The sequence below is a fragment of the Cynocephalus volans genome, chromosome 14 (genome assembly GCF_027409185.1).
Source record: "Cynocephalus volans isolate mCynVol1 chromosome 14, mCynVol1.pri, whole genome shotgun sequence".
NCBI lineage: Eukaryota > Metazoa > Chordata > Mammalia > Dermoptera > Cynocephalidae > Cynocephalus > Cynocephalus volans.
In genome coordinates, this window is record NC_084473.1 from 67,356,323 (window position 1) to 67,381,542 (window position 25,220).

Consider the following 25,220-nt stretch of genomic DNA (forward strand, 5'->3'; position numbering starts at 1 on the left):
TGTGTGTGTGTGTGTGTGTGTGTGTGTGTGTGAATTTATATATTAATTTTTAGCTCCCACCAATAAGTGAGAACATGTGGTATTTCTCTTTCTGTGCCTGATGGCTAAAATCCAAAAGACTCTGAACGATAAATGCTGGCGAGGTTGCGGAGAAAAAGGAACTCTCATACATTGTTGGTGGGACTGCAAAATGGTGCAGCCTCTATGGAAAATGGTATGGAGGTTCCTCAAACAATTGCAGATAGATCTACCATACGACCCAGCTATCCCACTGATGAGAATATACCCAGAGGAATGGAAATCATCAAGTCGAAGGTATACCTGTTCCCCAATGTTCATCTCTTCCTCTTTTTACAAGGACACCACCATTCACATTTGATTAGGGCCACATCCTCTGACCTCATTTAACTTTCATTACTTCTTTAAAGGCTGTATCTCCAGATACAGTCACACTGAGGGTAACACGCTTCAACATATGAATTTCAGGAGAACACAATTCAATCCGTAACTCCAGACAAGCAGAAAGTATAACCTATATGAGAGAAATATACCTGTTGAAACTGACCCAGAACTGATACAGATGTTAGAATTAGCAGACAAGGACACTAAAACAGACATTGTAACTGTACTCTATATGTTCAAATAGTTAGGAGACATGAAAGATATAAAAAGATATCAAGTGATCTTACAAAATTTGATAAAAAATATAATATCTGATATGAAATACACTGAAAGATATTATGGCAGATTAAAAATTGCAGAAGATCAATAAACTTGAAGACATACCAATAGAAACTATCCAAAATGAAGCACAGAGACAAAAAAGAACAGAACATCAGTAAACTTTGGGATGACTTCCTGAGTTTAATATATAGCAGTCCCCTCCCTTATTTGCAGACAATCTGTTCCAAGACCCCCAGTAGATCCTGAAACAGCAGATAGTACTGAACCATATATATACTGTTTTTCCTATACATATGATAATGTTTAATTTATAAATTAAGCACAACAAGAGATTAACAACAGTAACTAATGAAATAGAACAATTATAACAATGTACCATAATAAAAGTTATATGAATGTGGTCTCTCTCTCTCACTCTCAAAATACTGTATTGCACTATACTGTGGGTAACCGAGATAGCAGAAAGAAAACCTCAGGTAAGGGGGGACTACTGTACATATAACTGGAGTCTCCACAGCAGGGGAGGGAAGCAGAAAATATATTCAAAGAAATAATGGTCAAAATTTTTCCAAATTTAAGAGCTACCCATTCATGCAATGGCGTAGATGAATGCACTTTACTAAGTGAAATAAGCCAGATCCAAAAGGCTACACATCATGTGATTCCTTCAAATGACATCTGAAAAAGGAAAATCTTTAAGGAAAGAAACTGATTAGTGGTTGCCAAGAGTTGGCAGAAAGAGAAGTGGTTAACTAAAAAGCAAATGCATAGGGAACTTTATGGGTGATGGAATTTTTCTGTACGATACTGGGTTAGTGCGCATATCACTCTACACATTTGTCAAAACCCACAGAACTGTACATCACAAAGAGTGAAATTTAATATATAAAAAAATAAAAATCAACCAGTATGTTGGGAATCCCAGATGAAATACAGACTGTGACAAGTGAATTCGGCTGTATTATAAATGTGTGATGTAACTGCATTAAAGGGGGTGACAGAAAAAGGAAGTGACTGAAGTAACTTTGTAAATTGGTGATTTGACTAGAAACTGTAAGACTAAAGACGAAGGGAACCTAAATAAACACTATACCCTAACTGGTCAATGTATTTCTCACAGGGGTATGGGTTAACAATTCTGAAGCTGCTTCACATATACGTATTTTGGGGTTGAATAAATAAGTAATGGATAGTGAGTAGTAGGAGTCACGTTTCTCACTGTTGAAGAGAGAAATTACAGTTAAGAAGGAAAGACTAAAATGAAACCTGTAGTACTGGATTAGAGTTGGAGACATCAGTATGAACTCATATTTACCTTAATACATATACAGATGTATAAATACAGAATATACACTTATGTACACATATACAGGTATATGTCTACGCACATATGTAGATATGTGTGTATGTAGATTAGTGTACGTACATCTATTACCCAGTCTTGTTGGCTGTGACAGCCTAGAAGCAATGACACTCCAGTAGCAACAAGCACATTCAACATCTAGATCTTTGTTTCTAAATACCATTCTCCAATAAAATAAATCAGGGATCCTCAGAGAAATGGCTGGTCCTAGGGCTGGGACAGGAAAAACACAAATGAACCTGAAGTATCTCATGGTATCAGAAAGCAAGGAAGGGCTCAAAAACAAAAGGATGGGGGCAAGTCAAAAGAACATAGTAGCCAAACTAAAAGAGCTCCCAATGCCCAATTTGGGCAATAAATTAAATGGATTATAAACCAAATGTATAAATGTATATGAGTCCATACTAATATAAATAAATAAATAAATGGGGCAGAAGAGACAAATCTTCCTACAGGAGAATCCCAAATAATATACTATGGGAGTTGATGAAATCACTTTTTGTCAGACCCAGACAAAATAGGGCTGGGAAAAGCATAAAGGAGGGGGTGTCATGCTTGCTTGTATAAGAACTGTTTCCAAGGACTTTCTAAAAATCTGATAAATCCCTTGACATCCTTCACATATCTCCTGCTTTGCACAGCTTGCACATATGCACATATTTGTATGACAAGGTTTATCACTAGACGTTCTTCAGGACTACAGCAATTTCAGATAAGGTGCTCCTGGAAGAACACTTGCCCAGTAACAGTATCTCCACCAATAAACTAACAGCAGATCTGGCTTTGAGCTTCCAAAACCAATAAACTCTGTTTCCAAGCAGCTCATGTGAACCTCTCCCTTTTGCTAATAAAAGCTTTCTCTTACCTCTCCCTTGCCAGATGCACAGTGGCTTGCCATGGCTGTTTATTCCAGATAATAACCCTCTTTTCTCATTCTCGACTAAATTTAACATATCTGGATATTTTTCTCTAGTATCTTTTTTAGGTTGACATAATAACATAGATATTCCTCTCTCAAGAAGGTGAAGCTTAATTCTCCCCCTCCCCCAATTATTTCTGGATAGTGGTCTTGTATTTAGCAATCTTACAAAATTTACTCATTAATTCTAATAATTTATCTGTAGATGCCTTGGGGTTCTCTACATATGCAATCACATCATCAATGAATAATGTCATTTTTATTTATTTCTTCCCAGTTCTACTTCATTTTCTTGCCTTATTGCACTGGCAAGGACTTCCAGTTGTTGAATACAAGTGGTGATGTAGGGCATCTGTGTCTCATTCTTGATCTCAAAGGAAAAGCTGAAAGCTTGAAAACATTTCAAATGAAGACTTCTTTTAAAATAAAGTGGTTATTGTGTTATGCATTTCCTGTCTACCTCTCACTCACTTCCCCATAGAGGAGATGAGGTTTTGCTTCCTGTATTAATTTCCTATTGCTACTATAACAAATTACCACAAACTTCATGGCTTAAAACAATATGAATTTGTTATCTTACATTTCTGAATGTCCATAGTAAAAAATGAGTCTCATTTTTACTGACAGGGCTGCATTCCTTTCTGGAGGCATTAGAGGAAAATCCACTTCCTTGCCATCTCCAACTTCTAGGGGCCACCTACACTGCTTGGCTCATAGCCAGCAACAGCAGGTTGAGTTCTTAGCACATCCCATCACTCTGACACTGAGTCTGATCCTGCCTGTCATTTCTACTTTTAAGGACTTTTATGCTGAGCCCACTCAGATAATCCAGGATAATGCCCGATCTTAAAGGCAGCTGATTAGCAACCTTAATTCCACTTTGCCATGTAACTTGCTACAGTCCCAGGCTCCATGACTGTAGGAACCTGTGGCCATAGGACATGGACATCTTTGGGGCCATTATTCTGCCTACCACACTTCCTCACCATATTAAGTTAGGGTGGCTTTAACAGAAACATTCAGAAAACTTGGCATGTATCCCTGGAGTTTGTGAGATACAGACTTTGGTCCTTGACACACGAATGAAAAATATAAGGCAAGAAGCTTCAGCTGGCTATCTGCCCTCGGACAGCAAAGTAGGGAAGAAAGGCAAAATTGGGAATAGTCTACTGTTCTAGAGTTTGGTGAGGAAAAAGATGTGTGTCAGTGGACCCCACCTGGACGCTCCCAGCAGGAAGCTATTCTAAATTGATTGAGAGGGGCTATACCAATAAGGAACACCTGGAGGAGTGAGTGGTTGGACCACAGGAAAGTACAGGCTGAGGTGAGGCAGTAAGCAGACAGCGACAGAGACATCACCTGTGCCCACGAGAGATCCCCAGCAGTGTGGGTATCCTAAAAACCCCCAAATACTCACCTAAGAAAATGAATTGGCATTTAGAATTTTCTCCACCTAGAGGTCACAAATAACAAGTTCCAACTGTTCCAAACAAGAAAGACCTTTCTGCTACCTAGAGCAAGGTAAAGTTTGGTTGGGGGAGGGGAGAGAGGAGTCGGTAGCAGGGAGGAGGAGAGCAGGGTGAGGAACAAAACAGGTGGCCACCATCTCAGACCTCCAGACTGAGCCTGGCCTGGGGAAGGAGTGGAATGATACTTTGATGAGAGTTTGCACTTTTCTGATAATTTGACTGGATTTTTTGATATATTCATGTGACCAGAAAAGCTATGATACCTGCCTGAGATTCCATCCAGGAGTAAAGAAGTCAGGAAAGCAGGTTGGAAGGGGAAAAGATGAGAAATAATAAAGTTGCTTTCTAACCAATCCAGCTTGTTCAGTAAACTGGTTATAGGCTCGTTAGCTTTTAGGACTCCCCAGAGCTCTAGAGACCACAGACCCAACAAGAGATGAGAATCACAGCCTCTCTTATCACCTCACACTCCCAGCATTCCCAGGACAAGAGCTGGCATGTCAGACTGCCAATCAGAGGTAAAAATGAGTGTAGCCTCAGCCTTCATGGGGAAGAGATGTCACGGAACAGTCAGAAGAGAGTCCCCAGGATTGAAACTGTCCCGTTAACCACACTGGTCAGGATTTAGCACTAGTTCCTTAGCAAGGAGAAACTGAAGAGATGACAGCATAACGCATGGCTCAGATCTTATACTTTACTCATCCATATTTCACACTGCTCTTGGCCAGGGACCCTCCTCCATGGGAGGGGAATGAGAGGTGATAACTCACCTCTATGTATACTTTATATCTTGTTCAGTGAACACTCACTCTTTGACCGCAGGGATCCTGCTTGGAGTCAAGCAGGAGTCAAGTTCCTGGTGCTCAGAGTAGGTAAAACAAGCAAGGGTCCAGTTCTGTCTTAATGGGGCTTTTTTGTGCTGCACGTGCCGCTCATTAAACCTGAGCCTAACCCCACAAAAAAGAACAGGACCTTCAAAAACACAAAGTCCCACAATAATATGTCCACTATCACAGCAGAACGTGCTATCCTCTCTACAAACTAAAATCATTAAGCCAATAAATTACAGTTGACCCTTCACATCCACAGGTTTTGCATTTGTGAAACCAACTGTGGATCAAAAATTTGGTCGTGGGGTGGGAAATGGTTGCATCTATACTGAACATGTACAGACTTGCTTTTTCTTGTCATTATTTCCTAAACAATACAGTATAACGACTATTTACATAGCATGCACATTGTAATTACATTGTATTATAAGTAATCTAGAGATGATTTAAAGTATACAGGAGGATTGCCTAGGTTATGTGCAAATACTACACCATTTTATTTCAGGAACTTGGGCATCCAGGGATTTTGGTATCCACGGGAGGTCCTGGAATCAATCCCTCGGATACTGAGGGATGCCTGTACAATCCCAACATATGCCCACATTCTAATGAATCATAACTCTGTTTGCTTTATACGAGTCCACCAATGCTATATTATGGTTCCTCAACTTTCCTTTTTAACTTTAACAACATGTTTCTTTCTGTAAACATTTTCATTTTGCTCTTTTTCAGAAAGTAAATAAGACAACTGCACTCAGCTGCAATTCCATGCTTTTGTTTTCTTTTCTCATCTTACTAAGGTTGCAAACTTCTTTCCTCCACTAAGCTTTCGAGCTAGCTCTGAAGCTGGGTCAGTCTCCCTAACTAGAGCCTGAAACCTCCACTTGCCTCCCACTGCTTTCCAGAGATGTCCCTGCAGCTGCTATTTTCATCCAGGCCCCTCAGAAGGAGTGTCTTCCATCACATCGCTGCTGCCAGCGTCCCCACAGAGATGGGTGGCAGCACTGCCGCTCATTCACTCAGGCACTCACATATTCACAGAGAGATTTCTCAAGTGCCTGCTGTGTGCCAACCTTGAAGCCGGATGCTGAGGTTTCAGCCTTGCACAAAACAGCCATGGTCCCTGCCCTGCAGCAAGGACAATTCTCTCTGAATAATCCTTGGCCTTCCTGCAAGTAAGAAGAATAAAGTATCCCTGATTAAGTCTAAAACAGACCCCCCAAAAAATGTAGTTTAAAGTGGTGCAAAACATGAAATTTTTCCAAAGTATTTTTTCTTAAATCACAGTACACAGATCACATAGTTAAGTGCTTTTATTTCTGGTAAATAAACTCGTTTCTCACACTTTAGCTGACCCTCAGCTGGTCAGCCCGGCATCAACCACACACTTAAACTGCCCCTCTTCTTCCCCAGGTGGGGTGCAGGTAAAATGAGCACCATGCATCCAAGACCTTCTATGGTGGTTCTCAGCCCTAGGAGCACATTTGTGAAAATGCCAGCACCCCACCTCCAGAGATTCTGACTTAATCAGTGTGGATTGGGGCTCAAGCGTCAGTAGTTTTAATATCTCTCGAGGTGAGTCCTAAGTGCAGCAAGGATTGAAAACTATTGATCCATTGGGAAAACATGAGTCCTAGGGTGGAATCTTGGCTCTGCCACACACATTTGGGTGGATGATTTGGGAGAGCTTCTGTCACCTAAGACAGTTCAAGTGAAGTGAGATAACTTTATGTGGAAACATCCAGCTCGGTGACACATAACAAGAGTTGCTCAGTCTAGATAACTGTTGAATGAAAACATCAGGCAGTGCTTGCCCAGAGTTAATGATCTTGAACCAGGGAAAAGAGAAGCGAGCCATCTTGTGGCCAAAAAAATAAACCTCCAGGATCCGTAGCTTAACGGCTCTAGGGCTGCGAGTGTGTGAACACAGGGTCTCAAAAAGAGCAAGGCACCGCCCACCAGTCACACACAGGACACAAAATGCATTCCCAGAGAGTCAAGCATGTATGCAAAACCTCTCGCCAGAGAGCCATCCAACAAATGTGGGTAGCATGCTTTTGCACACCAGGCCCTGCAAGGTGGTGAGCAAACAGTGAGGTGCTTGCAACAGACGTAGCACAAAAAAGCACAGCACCTGCTGTGTTCAGTGACATGGAGCCATCAGAGCGTGTAGAAGAGAAGCTGGCTTTGTCTGCAGGGATTAGAGAAGGCTTCTCTGGAAAGTGACATGTGAGCTGAGACCTGAAGGAAAAGTTGCAGTCAACTTTTGTGGCAGGGAAAAAGGCATTTTTGTAAGAGTGAGCTCCTGAGAGAATTCGGTGCATTGGAAGAAAGAAGGAAGGTCAGAGAAACCGGACAAAGAGCTGGCACAGCATGGTATTTGAGAAAAAAGGCTCTGAGGCCAGACCACCTGGGTACAAATCTGGACTGGCCATTTTCAAGATATAACTGGGCAAGTTACTTAACTTCTCCATGATGCGACTGCCTTATCTGTTAAATGGGTATGATAATGATACCTACCTCATAGGGTTTTGATAGGGATTCAGTGAATTAATACAAGCACAAGTATATAGTCAGCACTCAATAAACATTATATAGTTATTATTATTATCAATAATAAAGCACTCAATAAACATTATATAGTTATTATTATTATTATTAATAATACTCCTACTTCTATACACCTAGAGGTGGCAACACTCATCTACCTAGTATTATGTTTATTACATTGGACACTTTCCATGAGAAGAGGGATAGTGAACTGGCCCAGAGTTGGAGAATATTTTTGTCTTATGTCAGTACTCACCACAGTGCCCACTAGAGAGGATACTGTCAACAATCAGTGGACCAGATGGCCCTTCTGTGGATGAGAGTCAGCCTGTTTGCCCAGTGTCCTCTGTAACTACTAAATGGGCTCATGTTCAAAGTGTCATGTATGAAAGCTATGCAACAGCTTGGGTTTCTCCTCTCCAAGACTGCCACTGCTGAGTGCCCAACCTGCCAACACAGCAGCTAACTCTAAGCTCTCACAATGGAACCATTCCCTGGGTGGATCAAAGTGCCACTTGATGGCAGGTTGATTGCATTGGACTCCTGCCATCATGGAAGGGGCAGGGTCTTGTCCTCATCAACAAAGAAATTTATTTTGGATTTAAATTCGTTGTTAGTTTTTGCCACGCTTCTGCCAGCAACACCATCCAAAGTCACTTGTTGAATGTAGCGGCATCCCATACAACATAGCCCTTTTCTAAAGAACTCACTTTAGAGTGAAAGAAGAAAAGCAATGGGCTTATGCCCATGAGATTCACTGGACTTGTCAATGTAACCCATCACCCAGAAATAGTTGGCCTTATAGAGCAGTGGGCTGGCCTATTGAAGAGTCAGTTACCAGAGGGGAGACAACACCTTGAATAGCTGGAGAGCTGTTCTGGAGCAGGCAGCATATGTTTTTAATTAGGACTGTTTCTTCCCCCTAAATCCATGGATCTGGGTACTAAGGACTATAAATAGGTAGCATCTCTCACATTAACATATAATGACCCATCCTTTAGGGTTTTACTTCCTGTTTCAAAAACTGGATCTGCTGACTTCGGGTATCCATCGGAGGAATATTTCCACCAGGGAACAGAACCATGATTCCACCGAGTTCAGAACTGAGACTGCAACCAGTCTACCATCTCATGCCACTGGGAAAAGTCTTGTTCTTTGGTTTTTTTAATGATCATAGGTTTGGCAATATCTCAGATCGAGTTTCCTAAAGACAAACACTGAGAGTTTGGTGTGCAGAATGTTTACGAACAATCAACATCTGTGGAAGGGAGTGGGAGGCAGTAGCATTGGACAGAGACAGAAGCTGAACTCTTGAACAATAGTGCAGTCCCAACAAAGCTTCAGTCAACTCATGGCATGCTCTGGAGCATATATGACCCACCAGACTTGTGTTGGGCGAAAACGGCCAGGCTGATTAGCCCTGACTCAATCATTCACTGGATATAGGCCACCCGGGGAAGGGCATGCCCTTGGGTGAGGGGATCTCTCTCTGTAACTGAAGTTCCCTGGAGGAGCTGAAAGCTGGAGGCCATCTGCTGACAGCCTTCGCAACAGCTGCGGCAGAAGGTTCCTCTTTGAAAGAGGATCTGGAAAGTGTATCTCTGTGTTCAACACATAGGATGGTTGATCCTGACATTAAAAGGAAGAAGTTTCACTGACACACAAACGGGGTTTAGTAGGTGTCTTCTAAGATGGCCCCCAATGATCCCCACCTCCTAGTATTCATGCCCTTGTGAGCTTGAAAGCATGACCTTCCCCCACCAGACAAGTCTTCAGATGAGACCATAGCCCTCGCCAACAGTTTGACTGTAACCTCATGAGAGACCTTGAGCCAGAGGTACCTAGATGTCTGACCCACACAAACTGTGAGAAAATAAACGTTTGTTGTTTAAAGCTACTATGATTTGGGGTAATTTGTTATGCAGCAATAGATGACTAGTACAGGGAGCAGGGAAGATTATGGCTTGAACCCAACAATAAATACCTTGTATCTATCTAGTTCAGCCTATAAAGTTTGGAATTCTTTCAGAACTCTTGACAAACAGAATGACTAATAGACTAAGATCATTCAGAAATGAAGTTTTGGTTCGTTCTATCAAGTAAAGAATCTAGACAGTTGACATGCTGAATAAAGGGAAAGAAAAACAGAATAAATGGCTATAGAGGGAACTCACATGGCCTTATGAACATAGCAGAAACAAGGGCTAAATCCACTACCTTCATTTCCTTCTTACTGTCATATATATTTTTATATTTTTTATTTCATTTCACTTTTCTTTCTTCTTCCTCTCATTGGATATAACCATTCGGAATTCCAGATGGGTTCATGACAGAACTGAAAGAGGAAAATCAATTCCTCGGTGATCTTGGACTTGGAGCTGAATGCAATAACTTAAAGACTGAGTTGCCTGCTCAGAAAGAGGATGAGTCTTCAGTTGGAAAATTACAGCTGCACTGCGTCAGGTGACAGCAGTTTGGGGAAGTGTCAATATGAGGAAAAGGATGTGCTTGGGTGTTGGACTGTAGAGACAGTTGTCATTTTTGGCTGTACAGAATACCCTTCATAATAAAGATGAATCTCAAAAGCAGTGGCAGACAGGACCTCAACTCCTAGTCAGAAGACAAAGAGAGTCAGACATTTCTTCTTCCCAAATGCCTGGCAGCTTGATCTCAGGCATATTACCTAGGTTCACGCAATCTGATGCCACCACCTGTGCGATTGAGACAATAATGACTGTTTCAGAGATATCTGACATTCTTCAAGGGATATCTTGAGTGTCTTCTCTGACCCCATCCTTCTTTGATCCTGCTCCATTTTCCAAGTCTTCCCACTGAGTCTAAGAGCGAATGGTCACCCTGCCAATAAATTCCTTTCATGCTTAAATTGTGAAGACATGGTGCTATGGATTGGATGTCCCCCCAAAGCTCATTGAGACTTAATCCCTACTGTGACAGTGTTAAGAGGATGGAAAGTTCTATTATGATAATTGAAAGGTGGGCCCATGAAGAGATGATTAGTTTATGAGGACCAAGTCCTAGTGAGTAGATTAATCTATCGATGGTTTAATGGTGGCCAAGTGCATGGTTCTGATGGCTTTAAAGGAAGCATGTGTGAGAAGCTCTCTCTCTCTGCTCAAGCCAACCACCATGTGACACCCTGTATTACTATATAGTCACCACCAACAAGGCCCTCACCAGATGTACTCCTTGGACTTTTGACTTTCCAGCCTCCAAAACTGTTAAGAAATAAATATTGTTTCTTTATAAATTACCCAGTTTCAGGTATTTTTGTTACAAGACACAGAAACAGACTAGTACACATGGACTTGTTGTTTCCAATCAAGAACCCTGAGTGATATAACCACCAAAATATCCTCTCTCCTTTTAAGACTTACCAGCATTCCCTATGTGTGTTGTATTGAACACTAGTCCAGAAATATGCTTTTCCCAAAAAGTGTTCCAAGATTAAATGAGTTCATGAAATATTCCATGCCATATGCTTTTCCTGAAGATTCATGGTAACTATGAGCATTTTAAAGGTTCTGAGAAGTCCTGTATTAAAGAAATCTGTTTAATATGTTTGTACCAGGACTTCTATTATCATTTTCCTTTTATAGTCACTTAATGGGGGACACTACTCACTCTGAGAAACACTGGCCTGAATACAAGAAAGGGAGATTCAGAGAGAGACTGCAGTTTCCTCTGATTTCCAGGTTCTATCTTGCCCTGTGAGATCTTGCCACTTCCCCAGGTGAATCACAAAGAATCATTGCCCCCTTTAAAGGAAGCCACGCTACCCACAGAATATCAGCACCCTCTGTTGAATATGTCTCTCTTCCCCATTAATTTCAGATGCTTCCTCAGACATTTACAAAGTGTTTTATTCTGGGGTCTCTTTAGGCCCTCTATATTCGGTTTCACTGATCTTCAAATTCTCTTAATATTACCAAATTAATAGTTGTCTTATAAAACATCTTAAAGTATGGCAGTTCTCCTTTTTAACTTTTTTTAATTTAAATTTTCTTAGCCATTTTTAACATCTTTCAAATTACCTTTTGGCAAGTCCTATAGATATTTTAAGTGGAATTTTAGGAAAGCTACAAAATAATTTGGGAGATTGAATGTCTTTAAAATAGTCTTTATATCCAGAGGCACATGATATCTATTTCCTTTATATATGTCAGTCAACATTTTTTAGTTTTCTTCTTGTGCATCCAACCCTTTTTTTTTTTAAGGAAAGTAGACAAAGTTATTATTTGTAAATGATATGATTTCTTTTTTTACCTATAAAATCTAAAAGAAGCATCTGGAAGAGTTATTCACATTTATAAGAGAGTTCTATAATCATATGGACAAAAATAATCCATATGAATAACTTTCCTATATACCAAAAACCACTCATTAGAAAATATGGATATGCAGAGAAACTGGGGTCTTTCAGATATATTTCGGAACAAAATTAGCAAGACATGGTCATGGGTTTGGAGTACAGGATGTTGGGTGGGAGTATCAATGAAATGTTTCAGAATTTTGCATGACCTCCTTTTGCCCCACTACCACTCTGCAGGAGAAGAACCAGGTTGGATTACACAATCTCATTTAGATTCTGAGTCCAAATTTTTGCCTCTAGATGACACTTCTTAAGATCCTTGGCATTCCTAATTTCAGCATTGTTGGCTTAGTCTTTTTGCTACTTTGTTCTTCTCATTTTGCTTGGGTGGGAGAGGGTTTGGTTAGCTCGTCAGCTCCTTCCCCACCATCATTCCCAGAAATCTGCCTGTAGGATTCTCTGTAGCTATTTCCTCTGAATCTTTTCTGGTTGTAGGAGGAAAGATCGTCTGCTGGAGTTACAGAGAGGAACCAAAAAGAAGAGTGAAGATTTAGAATAACAGTAAAGGAGAATGGGAGAGAAGGCTCACTGCAGACAAGAAAACGGGCACTCTGAGACTGCATATTCATAGTTGCCCTGTAATTCAAAGTGACCCTACAAATGTCAAAGTCTCTCAAACCCTTTGAATAAGGAATCCAGCATACACGACAGTAGGCAAGGCAAATGCCAAAGCTCCTTTTCTGGATTAACTCAAAACCTTGAAAGTTATGCCTTCATACACACACACACACAAATATTATTATAACACCAAGGTCAAGGGTTCAGATCCTCATACCATCCAGCCACCAAAAAAACAAATATGAAAAACAAACAAGAAAAAATATACATCAATGTAAATATTGTTATCGATATACATCAATGTAAATATTGTTATCAAATTATTCAAATTATTGAGCAATAGCCAATCGGAATGACAGACTCTTAAAGAGTAAATGTTATACTTTGCAATATATAACAATAGTCTCCGAAGTTTGGACATCTTAAAAGTCTCTTTTGCTAGCTGGCCAGTTAGCTCAGTTAGTTAGAGCATGGAGCTTGATAACACCAAGGTCAGGGGTTCAGATCCCCTCACTGGCCAGCAGCCAAAAAAACCCCCAAATTATTTAAAAAAAACAAGTGCCGGCTGTGGCTCACTTGGGAGATTGTGGCGCTGATAACATCAAGGCCACGGGTTCGGATCCCCACATAGGGATGGCCGGTTAGTTCACTTTGGAGAGTGTGGTGCTGACAACACCAAGTCAAGGGTTAAGATCCCCTTACCAGTCATCTTTTAAAAAAAAGTCTCTTTTGTTGTATGAAAACAGAACAGGATATACACTTAAAACAAGTCTCCCCACTGGGCAGGAGAGTAAAGCTGATGCTCTTCGTGAATATTCTCAATGCATCTTTCTATCTTTAAATAGATCTGCTATGCTATACTTTTGTAGGGGGAATATTTCTCTTTATGTTTCTAAGATCTTTTCAATGAGCACCATTCTCAACATTAAGCCTATTCTCAAGGTTAAGTCCATTAGTCCAGGAGAAAAGAAAAGTCCTTAGAAAATTCCATATGGAAAATAAAAGGGTAGAAGAGAATTTTAAACAAATAGAATACACAGTGCTATGCTCATAGATGTTTAACAACTGTCAGTGTAGTTCTAAACAGGAAACACTGATTTGTAGTATTTGCCAATTACCATTGTGTAAATACTCCCACCACAGCCAATTCCAAGTTGATATGTTGTCTCTGGGTGCAGAGTTGTGCCTCCAGAGAGAGGCACACAGTAGGCTTTGAGAGCCTGTAAGGGCCAATGCCCGCACACCACAAGTAATGTCTTCCTCTGATGGCCCCAACCTATCCAGTTGTGTGGTTTTTCTCCAGCTTTGCTCTCCAGGAAGGAGAGGAAGGGGATTTGGCCTTAAGTTTGGGAGGGCCTTCCCTCCCAAACAAAGGTCTTAGGAGTAGGACACTGTTAAATGCTATCAGGGAGACCTACGGTAGGGAAAAGATGCAAAGACCTCAGTATAAAATGGAAGGAATGAGCCCCCAAACTTTTGGGGGATTCTCCATTCTGTGAACTTATTTGTCCATTTCCACAAATAATGTGCTGTTGCTTGTTTTGAGTTCTGTTTGTAAACTCCAAAATAGCCTGTTCCTCTTTCCTGCTCACAAGACGTCTGGCTCCCCTTTACCACCACAGCTCCCTGACATGGGCATGGTTCCTTTTCCTGATGTGGCCTATGGTCACCTTCCCAGGAGTGGGTGATTTGACAGGGAAATCCCCTAGTTCCTGAGCACTTTCTTGAAGCAAGAATCACCAGGACCACAAAGGTCCCATGTTTGACTGCTAGAGAGATGGGTGAGGGAAAGGCTACACGTCTGCAAGAAACAAAAACCCTCCATATGCATGTGGCCACTCCAGGGACCTGAGGACATTTCCTGGGTATGTGGGGAGAGATGAGATGAGTAATGGGATTGTAAAACATAGATCTGATCACCTCAGTCTCTTGCTTCAAAGGATTCTGATTACCCTTACAACAAAATTAAAAATCGTTATCATCTAGCAGAACCCTGGGGATCTGCCTCTGCCTATCTCACATTCCCATGTCTCACTGTTCTCCTTCCCGCTGGCTTTCTTTATGTTTGGGAATACGCCAAGCCTGTTTCTTCCTCAGGCCCTTTGCACTTGCAAATGTGCGTATATGTGTGTGTATGTAGTTAGACGCAAATGCATATATTTTTCTTGCTGAACCATTTGAAAGTAAATTGCAGCATTTCAGCGTTATTTGATATTTCACCATTTATTTCCTAAAAAACAGGGACATTCTCCTTCATGATTGCAGTACCATTACCACACCCAAGGAATTTAATGTGGATACAATATCAGAATTGTGTATAACAGTCTAAAACCCCTTACAGCTGGGCTTATTTCCTTATTCCAGTATACAATTAAAGTTCATACCTTGCATTTGATTGTCACGGCTCCTCAGTTCCCTTTAACCTAGACCAGCCTCACCACCACCGTCACTCCCTTAGACTCAGGTTATAGTTTTCTTTTTAAATAAACTGTTAGTGCGGCTTGACAGCCCTCAAGGGTTGGGTGCTGAGCAGTGACCCAGCTGGGAGCCCAGCAGGTGTGCACTGGCTGTTGCCCAGCCTGGCCTCTGGGGGCCCCCTGGGCTCCACAGTCCTGATGCTGCCCAGGTACTGAGCCCTCCTCAGCTGAAACGACAGTGGAGAATTTTCTGGGCCAGCAAGTGCTCCAGACCTCCTGGGATCAAGTGTTTGCTGTCTTCTGATAGTGTTGCCTGAACTACTGGAACAAACATGTTTTGATGGAGGACATAGAAACTAAGAAGTAATCTACCCAGAGCCCCTGTCCCAGGGCCCCTCACCAAGACCTAGAAGATGCCCCACAAGGCAGAGAGACTATTTACTGGGTTGTCACCCACTGGTTGTATATCTTTGAGGCCTCTGTTGTGAGCCCACACATTCAGACATGTCACCTTCACCTATAACACCAACCACACCCAGCTGGTGTGGGGAGGAATGATGCATTTACTGTGTGAATCTTGAGAACAGGAGCTGGAAACAAATCTAATGAGATTCCCTGGACTCCTCTAATGTCATCTCCTAAGCCACCCAGGAATTCTAGTTCAAAACTAAAGTGGTCAAATGAAGATTTCTGCTTTTGGCCAAGATGCAGTAACAGAGACCATGTTTACTGTCCAACTTGGAAAAAAAAAAAAAAAAAGGACATCATAAAGGAAGCAATGGTTTTTAAGATACTGGACATCAGGCAATGAAGGACAGTGATCCCTGTGATAAAAGGAAACAAGCGAGGTGCGCCCTATGGTTGCCCCAGCTTACTGCCTTGGGAGTTTCCAGGCCACAGCACAGGGAGGAAGAATGGGCAGATCCAGGCAGACTCCTTGAGTTGAGGAAATGGAGCTGAAAGTCCAGGGAGACTGAGGCAGCTAGAACAGAGCATCGGAGAGAGCGGCACAGACATAGAACTCCAGAGGTGTGCACAGGGGTCCCTCGAGTGTTCGGCATAGCACTGATTGGCGCATGTGTGAGGAAAGACCTGAGGCTGGGGAAGGAGCAGTGGCCGGTGCTCACACAAAGCCTAGAATAGTGCCTGTTCCCGTCAGCCAGACTGGAAAGTTTGTAATTCACAGGGCACTGGGTAGAGCATTCAGGAAGGTATTTTCTCAGTTGTAGAGAATGCTTAGCCCTAGATGGAGCAGCCCCCTACTCCTGCCTCACAAATTATAAAAGCTAGATCTGAAAAGATCTAACTATCGCCAGGTAACCTAAGTGCACCTCAGAATAAAGCAAAAAAGATTTATAAGTACACAAAATTTTCCCAAAAAGGAAAAATTCATAATGTCTGGCATTCAAAGATTACCAGGCATGCAAAGAGGCAGGAAAACAAGACCCATAATGAGGAGAAAAGTCCATTAAAAATCAAGCCAGAACAACACAGACATCAGAATTACCAGAGAAGAACATTAAAGCAGACATTAATACTGTAGTCCATGTGTTCAAAAAGTTAAGTAGAGGCATGGAGGATTAAAAAAAAGACCCAGGGCTGGCCAGTTAGCTCAGTTGGTTAGAACACAGTGTCATAACACCAAGGTCAAGGGTTTGGATCCCTGTACTGGCCAGCTGCCAAAAATAAAAAAGTAAATAAAAATAAAAAATAAAAAAGATCCAAATTAAAAATCTAGAGATGAAAACTACTATGTTGAGACTTAAAACAAACAAACAATAACAACAAAAACACTGGATAGGATTAACAGCAGATTAGACATTGCAGAAGGAAACATTAGTAAACTTGAAGACATAGCAATAGAAATAATCTCAAATGAAATATACAGAGAAAAAAGGAATTTAAAACATGAAAAGTGTATCTGTGAGCTGTTGGACACTTTAAGCAGTCAATTAGAATTCCAGGAGGAGGGATTACGGAAAAAAATTAAAGAAAAATAACTGTAAACTTCCCAAACTTAAAGAAAACAATAAACTCACAGACCCAAGAAGTTCAACAAACCCCAAGCACAAGAAATATGAAGGAAACTACACCAAGGCACACCATAATCAAATTGCTCAAAAGTCACATGGTCAGCATTATCAAGGGTTTTTAACACTTCTTAGCCAGGTTAGAAGGTAAAGACCCTTCCAAGGTGCTTGTCAGGACTGCCAAGGAAGCCTCGGCAGAAAGTGAAAGAGGTGGTTTTGGTGTCTATGGAGATGCTAACCAGGCCACCATAAGCAGCAGCAGTGGCAATAGTCCATGTAGCCAGCCCACACCCTGGTATGGCTGAGGCCCTCACTACCATCGTCACAACACACCAGACAGTCTGACATGAACCCACCCCCACCACCAGTCCTATGCCCCAGTTGCACTTTGTCATCAAAAGTCAACTTTCAGTTTTACATACTATTTAGGGTACATGTTTTACATCTAGAGCATAACACACATTACTACATGGCCCCATCCTATCCAAAACAATAGCTCTGAGCTGGACCTGCTTAGCCGCCATAGAACAGGTGGGGAAACTGGGGAATAGAGGGCTACAGTGGTCTGCCCAGGGTTACAGACAATACGTGACAGAGCAAGTGTTCAAACCCAGGTCTGACTCTGAAATCAATGGTCTTCCTAGCAAAGACAGTCACTGACTCATAATAAGCCCTAAACCATAAGCTACTTGAGGTCAAGAATCTTCACCTGCTTTGGCAAAGTGTTTCCAAGTGCCCAGAACAATGTCAGGCCCTCAAATAAATATCTGTTGAATAAATAAGCAGCTGTAAAGTCAGACCATTTTAGTTCAGACTTGGCTCCACTATTTCCTGGTTTTATGACATTAGGTTAAGTCATCTTAGCAAAATGGGGTTAATAAATCAATAACACCTACCTCATAGGTTTTAAAGATTAACTGTGATAATTCATAAAAATAATTAGCAGTACCATTATTCAGTAAACACTAAAAAAAAACTGAAATAAGTAAATAAAGGAAAATAATGAAGGTTTCCCAGCCAAAAGGAAAAAGTCCTATCTCAGCTTTTTTCTTGGAGAATTTTTGTTCTTCACAGTTTTCTGCTTTTCAAAAATCTAGGCGACATGGCCCCTGCGAGGTGCTGGGGAGTGGGGGGGCAGACAGTGAGTGCAGACGGACGTCTGCGTCCTCCATGTACTGCTGCTGTCGTCCATGGTGACCTGCAGGACAGACCTACTACCTCACTGATGAAAATAGGGTCCCCTGGCTTCCAAGGTGCCATGCTGGGGAGGACAGAGGGAGGAAGGAGGACAGGCCTCTGTTTCCAGTCACCTGTCACTGCCTGCAGATCAGCAAAGGTGGGGGACCTGGACTGGACCCCCAGGGAGGAAGAGCCCAAAAGGGACTTCTGTTCTTGAGCAAGGGGAGTGCGTCCGTCCAGGTCCTCTGAGAAGCAGATGCCAAGACAGGATTAGACATGCAATAGATTAATTAGGGGAGATGCCTGTGAGGGGACATCCACAGAGGCTGGGAGACCATCAGACCACAATGCAAGTCTGACCCCAAGTGAAGGAGAGAGGCAGAGAAGTTGGGTGGAAGCTTCTAGATGTCCTAAGCTGCTGTTCGTCTATGGAGTGGTTGGCAAGTCCAATGGGGAGTCTTTGAGCCAAAGCCACCCTTCAAAGGAATCTCATGTTTCCCAGGGGTTCCCTTAATATCCTGCCTTAGTGTCCCCACTGTACCCTGCCCTTGCTGGGAAGCACAGCCTCAGCACAAGGCCGTGATGGATCTCAGAGCCCAGCAGCTGGGGGCCTGGATGACTACACTCCCTGTAGAGGGAGGTCCCAGAGGTGCATTGTCATGGTCACCACCAGGAGAATTTAGCAAAGACTGGATGTTAAGGGCAGGAAATGGGGAAAGGGGTTCTTGCCAAAACACCTCCAGGCATAAAATTTCTCTGAAGGTCACTGGAGCTTCCCCCCAGCTGTTCTCACCCTGTTCCCCTTTGTCCCTCTGCTGCCTCCCCATGGCCCTCACCCAGCCCAGATGACTTTTCCTTTTAGGACTTGGCTTCACTCCCTCCCCCGTCTCCTGCCTCTAGTCCTCCCACCCTTCTCTCTCCTCACCCACACTCTCTGCTGACTGTGGCTCAAATCTTCCTGCCAAACCAGGAGTCCTCCTCCACCTTCTCAGAGGCCTCGCTGCTCCTACTTCATGCAGCACACACAAGGAGGAAGGAGGAAGGAGGAAGACGACCCCTCCGGAAAGGGTCTGTGTGTCACCTCCTCCAGCCCTCTGCCTGTGGGCAGGCACAACCCATCCTGGCATGGAGCCCCTGCAGGCAGATGCCACAAGTAGAATGTGGCATCTCCATTGGTCAGGATGTTACTGGAGTCCCCCACTCACCCCACACTCAGGCCTCCTTCCAGGGAAGCAGGATGGAGCAGAGGCAGAGGCCCATGGCAGGCTAGACAGGTGACACCATCTCTCGTGGAGCACTATGGCAGGACACAGCCACCTCAGGGGGCACTGGGGGCAGATAGCAGCGGAGAGGATATCTGATCCCAACTCACTTTGGTCCTCCATGCCCCTCTCCTCCTCACTGTCAATCCTCCCCCTACACCAGTCCCCAGAGGCCAGGCCAGGAGACCACACCTGTAGGGGCTCTGGCTTCATGGTCACTGTCAGGTCTCTATGCCCATTACCCTTGGATAAGACCTAAATCAGTCTCTAAAACCTAAATTGGACCATGTCACTCCCCTGCTGCAAACACTTCCACAGCTTTCCTTTCCCCATGGAGTAAAGTCTACAAAAAGTAGATTCAAGAACCCCAGAACTATTTGGCAGCCGAGGGCCACCTCTCAGCAGCCTCTGAACCCAGTCCTGTATTAGTGCAGTCCTGGGGAATCAACACAAATCAAAACATCAATAAATGCTTATTATATATTCTCCGTGCTCCATTTTTAAAGGCAAGGAACATGTAATACATTTTAGGAGGACAGAAAGCAGATATTGGTGGCAGATGTCAGAGAAGCAGGACAATGCAGTGGTTAAGACCTGGGCGCTGGAGCCAGACCACCTCAGTTGGCGTCTTGCTTTCTTGTGCTGCGTGGATGTAGGCAAGTTGCCTCACCTGCTGTGCCCCAGTTCCCTTATATATAAAACGGGGGATAACAAACCATCTACCTTACAGGATTGTTGTGAGGGTTAATGAGTTAATACATGTTTTAAAATGCTTAAGAGAATGCCCGTCACTTGGTAAGAGAACTGGGTATTATTAAATAACTGAGGCATGGGGACTTGACTTCCCCAGCTGCATTTTGATTGCATCCAGCCCTAAACTTGTCCCCAGGCTGTGATCCACTGGCGCTCCCCAGCCCCACCACTCCTTTTGCCATGTACTGGGAACTGCTTTCGTAGGACATGGACATCCACAAGCTTATCTTTCCCCCTCCCTAATTCATACCCAGGCTCACATGTTGGTCCATCTTTCCCTTGGTTGCTTTTAAACATCTGGTCGTTAAACAAAGATCACATAGAGAAGACTGCAGTGTTCACTTCTCATTAACTGTCAGGAAGAGTGTGGAATCCGTTCCTGAAATCCCTGCCGCTGTCGCTCCCTCTGATGTTACAATTGTACCCGTGTTCTCTCCTCAGTGACCCATAGATGGCACCATTACGTCTGCCTGGGCACAGAAGGATGCCTGTGGCTTTGAGTTCTGTTTTTACTATGTGTGTGAATCTGGTCCTCCTTGGATATCTGAAGGACTGGATGATAGTTATAATGGAATCTTGGCCTCCCAGGGATCCCAGACCCCCCAATAAATGTAGCTAGTAATATTAATAATCCTATCCCTATCTTTCACTCCCTTGGCCAGGATCCATGAGACTTCAGTAAATGTATAAAGTTGCTGGATTCTTTGAACAGAGAGACAGGCGCTGGCTTCATGGAAGGCAGGCGACTGCTGGCCTTGTCCCCAATGAGAAGACACAGATAATCAGTCTTGGCCTTCAGGACCTAGCCAGAGTTAAGGGAGCCTCGCTCCCAACAGCTAGTGACTATTAAATCTACCAAGCCCTGGCAAGCTCAGTCCTGAAAGTCTGGAACCTCTAGAAATGCCAGAGTCCCTGTTACGAGGAGACTCCTGTGAACAGGAATCAGGCTCCACGTTTCCCCCACTCCACCAGGGATGCTCTTGCCAAGATCACAGTGAAATGACCCTCGTTTCCGAATCCAACAGGCACTTTCTTACCTTTGTCATTCTTTTTTTTGTCTCTTTGCAGCATTTTTTCCTTCTCTCACCCCCTTGAATACCCCAAGCCCTTGGATTTTGTGGCTCACATGCTCCTGGTCTTCTCCCATCTCCCTGGCTGCTCCTGCTCAGAGCCTTTGTGAGTTGCTCTGCTTCCACCTCTCCCCAGATGCTGGTCCTCTCTGCAGGTCTGTTCCCTCCCTGGGTATTCTCCCTCCTGCCCACCTTGCTCCCAATTCCATTCAAATCTAAATTGGCCAACCAAACTCACATATCCAGCTGCCACTGGTCCTCTTCACTTGCTTGCCACACAGACTCTTCAAAAGCAACATATCCAGACCTGAATCACACCTCATCATCTGTCCACCGCAGTTCCTATGCCCACCCCAGCTACCAAGTCTGACCCTGGGCCTGTGATCCAGTCACCTGAGCCCGAAATTTGAATATCATCCTTGATTCCTGCATTAGTTTCCTAGGGTTGCCGTAACAAATTATTACAAACTGGGTGGCTTAAAACAACAGAAAGTGATTCTCTCATACTTCAGAAGGCAGGAAATCTGAAATCAAGGTGCCAGCTGGGTCGCCCTCCCTCTAAAGCCTCTAAAAGAGAATTCTTTGCCTCTTCCATCTTCTATTGGTTCCAGGTATTCCTCGGCTTGTGGCTGCCTGACTCCATTCTCTGCCTCCATCCTCATATGGCTTCTCTGTGTCTGTGTGTCCTTTCCTCTTATAAAAGAACTCTAACTGAATTTAGTGCCAGCCCTAATCCAGTATGATCTCATCTTTATCATTACCTTAATTATACCAGCAAAAACTGTGTTTCCAAATAAGGTCACATTCTGAGGTTCTGGGTGGACATGAATTTGGAGGGGATGCTATTCAAGCCACCATAACTCCTCCACTTCCCCCACAATCTAACTTCACTGGGTCCACCTGTTTAACATCTCAGCTCCACCCGTGCATCTTCATCCGCAGGTCAGCCACCATTTCCTGGATCTTGGCAGCCCTGCCTTCCATCCACTGCTCACGCAGCACTGAGAGGAAGTGTTCCAAACCCTGCTCCTTACCTCACAGCCTGCAGTACACGCATGCACACATGTACGCACACATTCACGGTGTCCTCGGGAGGAGCTCGAGCTACGCAGCCAGTACCCTAAGTAACCAGTGCATTTGTGCACATCCCTGCCCTCCTCTCTGGCTTCACCTCCAACAGCTCCCCACCCTCTTCCCACCTCCCTTCCTCGTGCTCCAAGCCTAACTGGACCAAAAGCGCTCACAGGCCTGTGCCCGCAGGTCTCTGTAGATGCTGCTCCCTCTGACTGAAATGCCTTCACCCCTTCCCAGTCCTCACCTCACTGCCACCCTTCCCCACCTCACCGAGTCCTTCAAGTCTCAGGCTGGACATGGATTCCTCTGTTCAGATATCCCTGGCCTCCCAAATTGGGTTAGATTCCCTCAGGGCTCTGACAGCTCCCCAGGGCACCCCAGCAGTGCCCTGGCCACGGTGTGCTTCCTGTGTCTTCCGTGAGAGCAGGCGCTGGTCATGTTCACCATGCGGCCACTGTGCCTAGCCCAGCACCTGGTGCTTATTAGCAACAACAACTGATAGCACATCACGAGCCCCAGTATAAGGAAGGGGCAGTCCTCAACATTTTACCTGCATTAGCTCATTTACTCTTCACAACAGCGCTGTAAAGTGGTAGCTAGCATCCTTCCCATTTTTAGATGTGCAAACTGAGGTACACGGAGATCAGGTAACTTAAAGTCACAAACCTATTAAGTGGCAAATCTGGTATTCCAGCACGGGCAGCCTATCTCCAGAGTCCACTCTTATCCATAATGCTATATTCAAATATTTATTAAAATAATTAATTTGTGGTTTAGTTAACTAATGTGAAATGGAGCCACCATGGCCCAGAGAAGTTAGCTAATTTTTTCTGAGGTTGCCTAGGGAGGTTGACTTAAACCCTCAGACTTCCGCATGTGGGATTGCTATGAACCCAGCAGAAAGGGGCCAAGGAGCAAGGAGATTCACTGGGCTTCTGCAGGTGCAGGATCCTCGGGAGGGTGCCCAAGACAAGGGGACACAGCTCCTTTGCTTCCCTGTCCAGAAGTTCTCATAATAGTCAGGGCAGAAGTCCTCCACTCCAAAGAAAGACTCCCAGACAGCCCTCCTGGGCTGATGGAAGAGCAGGTACCTGGCACACTCATGAGGTTCATTCAAAAAAATCAACAAAATCTGAATTCAGCTTCAAACCTCAGTCTAATCAGGCCTCTAAATCTAATTGCCAGATTAAATAGAGTACAGAGGACAGAGCAACATGGTAAGTAAATCCAAAGAGTGGGAAATATGTCTAAGGATATATGCTCTAGTTTTCACACACACACACACACACACACACACACACACACTCTCTCTCTCTCTCTCTCTCTCTCTCTCACACACACACACACACACACATGCACACACAAAGAGGAAGGTGAACAGACTTTAAAAGCCTTAAGGATGTATCAAGCAAACACAATGTGTGGCATTTGTTCAGATGCTGATTGAAACAAGCTACCTGTAAAAAAACCCCATATGAGACAAAAGAGAAAGGGTGAACGATGACTAGCTATTTGGCGATATTAAGAATTAGCACTAATTTGTAGGTACAATTATTCTGTTTTTAAAAGTTCTTCTTAGAGTATACTGAACTATTTACAGAAAACAAAATAATCTGAGGGAGAACAATATGGATGTAGATATAGTAAGAACAGTCAATTTTTGAATCTGCGTAATGAGTACATGGGGGGGTCATTATATTATTCTCTTTACTTTTGCCTTTGCTTTAAAAGCATCATGACTCTCATTCCCTCTGCTCTGTCCTCTGCTCGTGTTCTCAGTCTGCCATGCCCTGCTCCGAAGAGACCCCTGCCAGACCCCTGCCATCTCCCCCCGCAAGCAGGCTCGGCCTTTGGAGGAGGGCGGCATGCGGCCCCACTTTGCCGACCCAGGGGTGGGAGTGGGCAGGGGGCTCTGACCTGTACAGTGCCTGTGATTACACGGTACCACCCATGCAGGAAGCCCTTGGGAAGACAGACCTTCGGATCTCTCTTCCTTCCGGCTGTCATGGAAGAGTCACTCCATGTTCTGGTGTGGCTGCCAAACACTTCATAGATGCAGGAGCTGGTGTCATAGACAAAAATTACAGAGGAAATGCTGGTGGTGTACTGTTTAACTCTGGCAAAGTCAAAAAGAGTGATCGTTTACACAGCTCGTTTGTGAACAGATTTTTTTTTAATCCAGAAATAGAAGTTCAAGTTTTAGGTGACACTGAAAGGGGTTCAGGAGGTTTTGGTTCCATTGGAAAGAATTAAAATTTATGCAAAGAATGGAAAATGAGAAAAGATCCTTTTTAAAAAAATAAAGAGTTTTTGCTTCAAGCGTTTTGGTGTTTTACACTTTTGAAAACTTAATAGCCTTAACTTCTAAAAATATTTTGTTTTCTTATGATTAAAAGATTCTCTGTTGGGATCACATAGAAACTTACTTTCTTGTGTTTTTCCACAGCTGATGGTTACATGTTGTATTAGTCTGTTTTTGTTGCTTACAACAAAATACCTGGAACTGGGTGATTTATGAAGAAAAATGAAATTTATTGCTTACAGTTTTTGATGCTGGGAAGTCCAAAGTCCATCTGGTGGTGGCGACAGTGACCCAGGGGTCTTACATTGCAAGATGGTAGAAGCAGAGAGAGCAAAGAGAGAGAGACAGACAGACAGACTCTCTTCTTTTA

The 25,220-nt window shown here is 43.4% G+C and overlaps 1 pseudogene; it reads left to right on the forward strand.

The window, feature by feature from the left end:
* Window positions 1–23,350: 23,350 nt before the first annotated feature.
* On the forward strand, window positions 23,351–24,801 carry LOC134362553 (deoxyuridine 5'-triphosphate nucleotidohydrolase, mitochondrial-like; annotated as a pseudogene).
* Window positions 24,802–25,220: the final 419 nt, after the last annotated feature.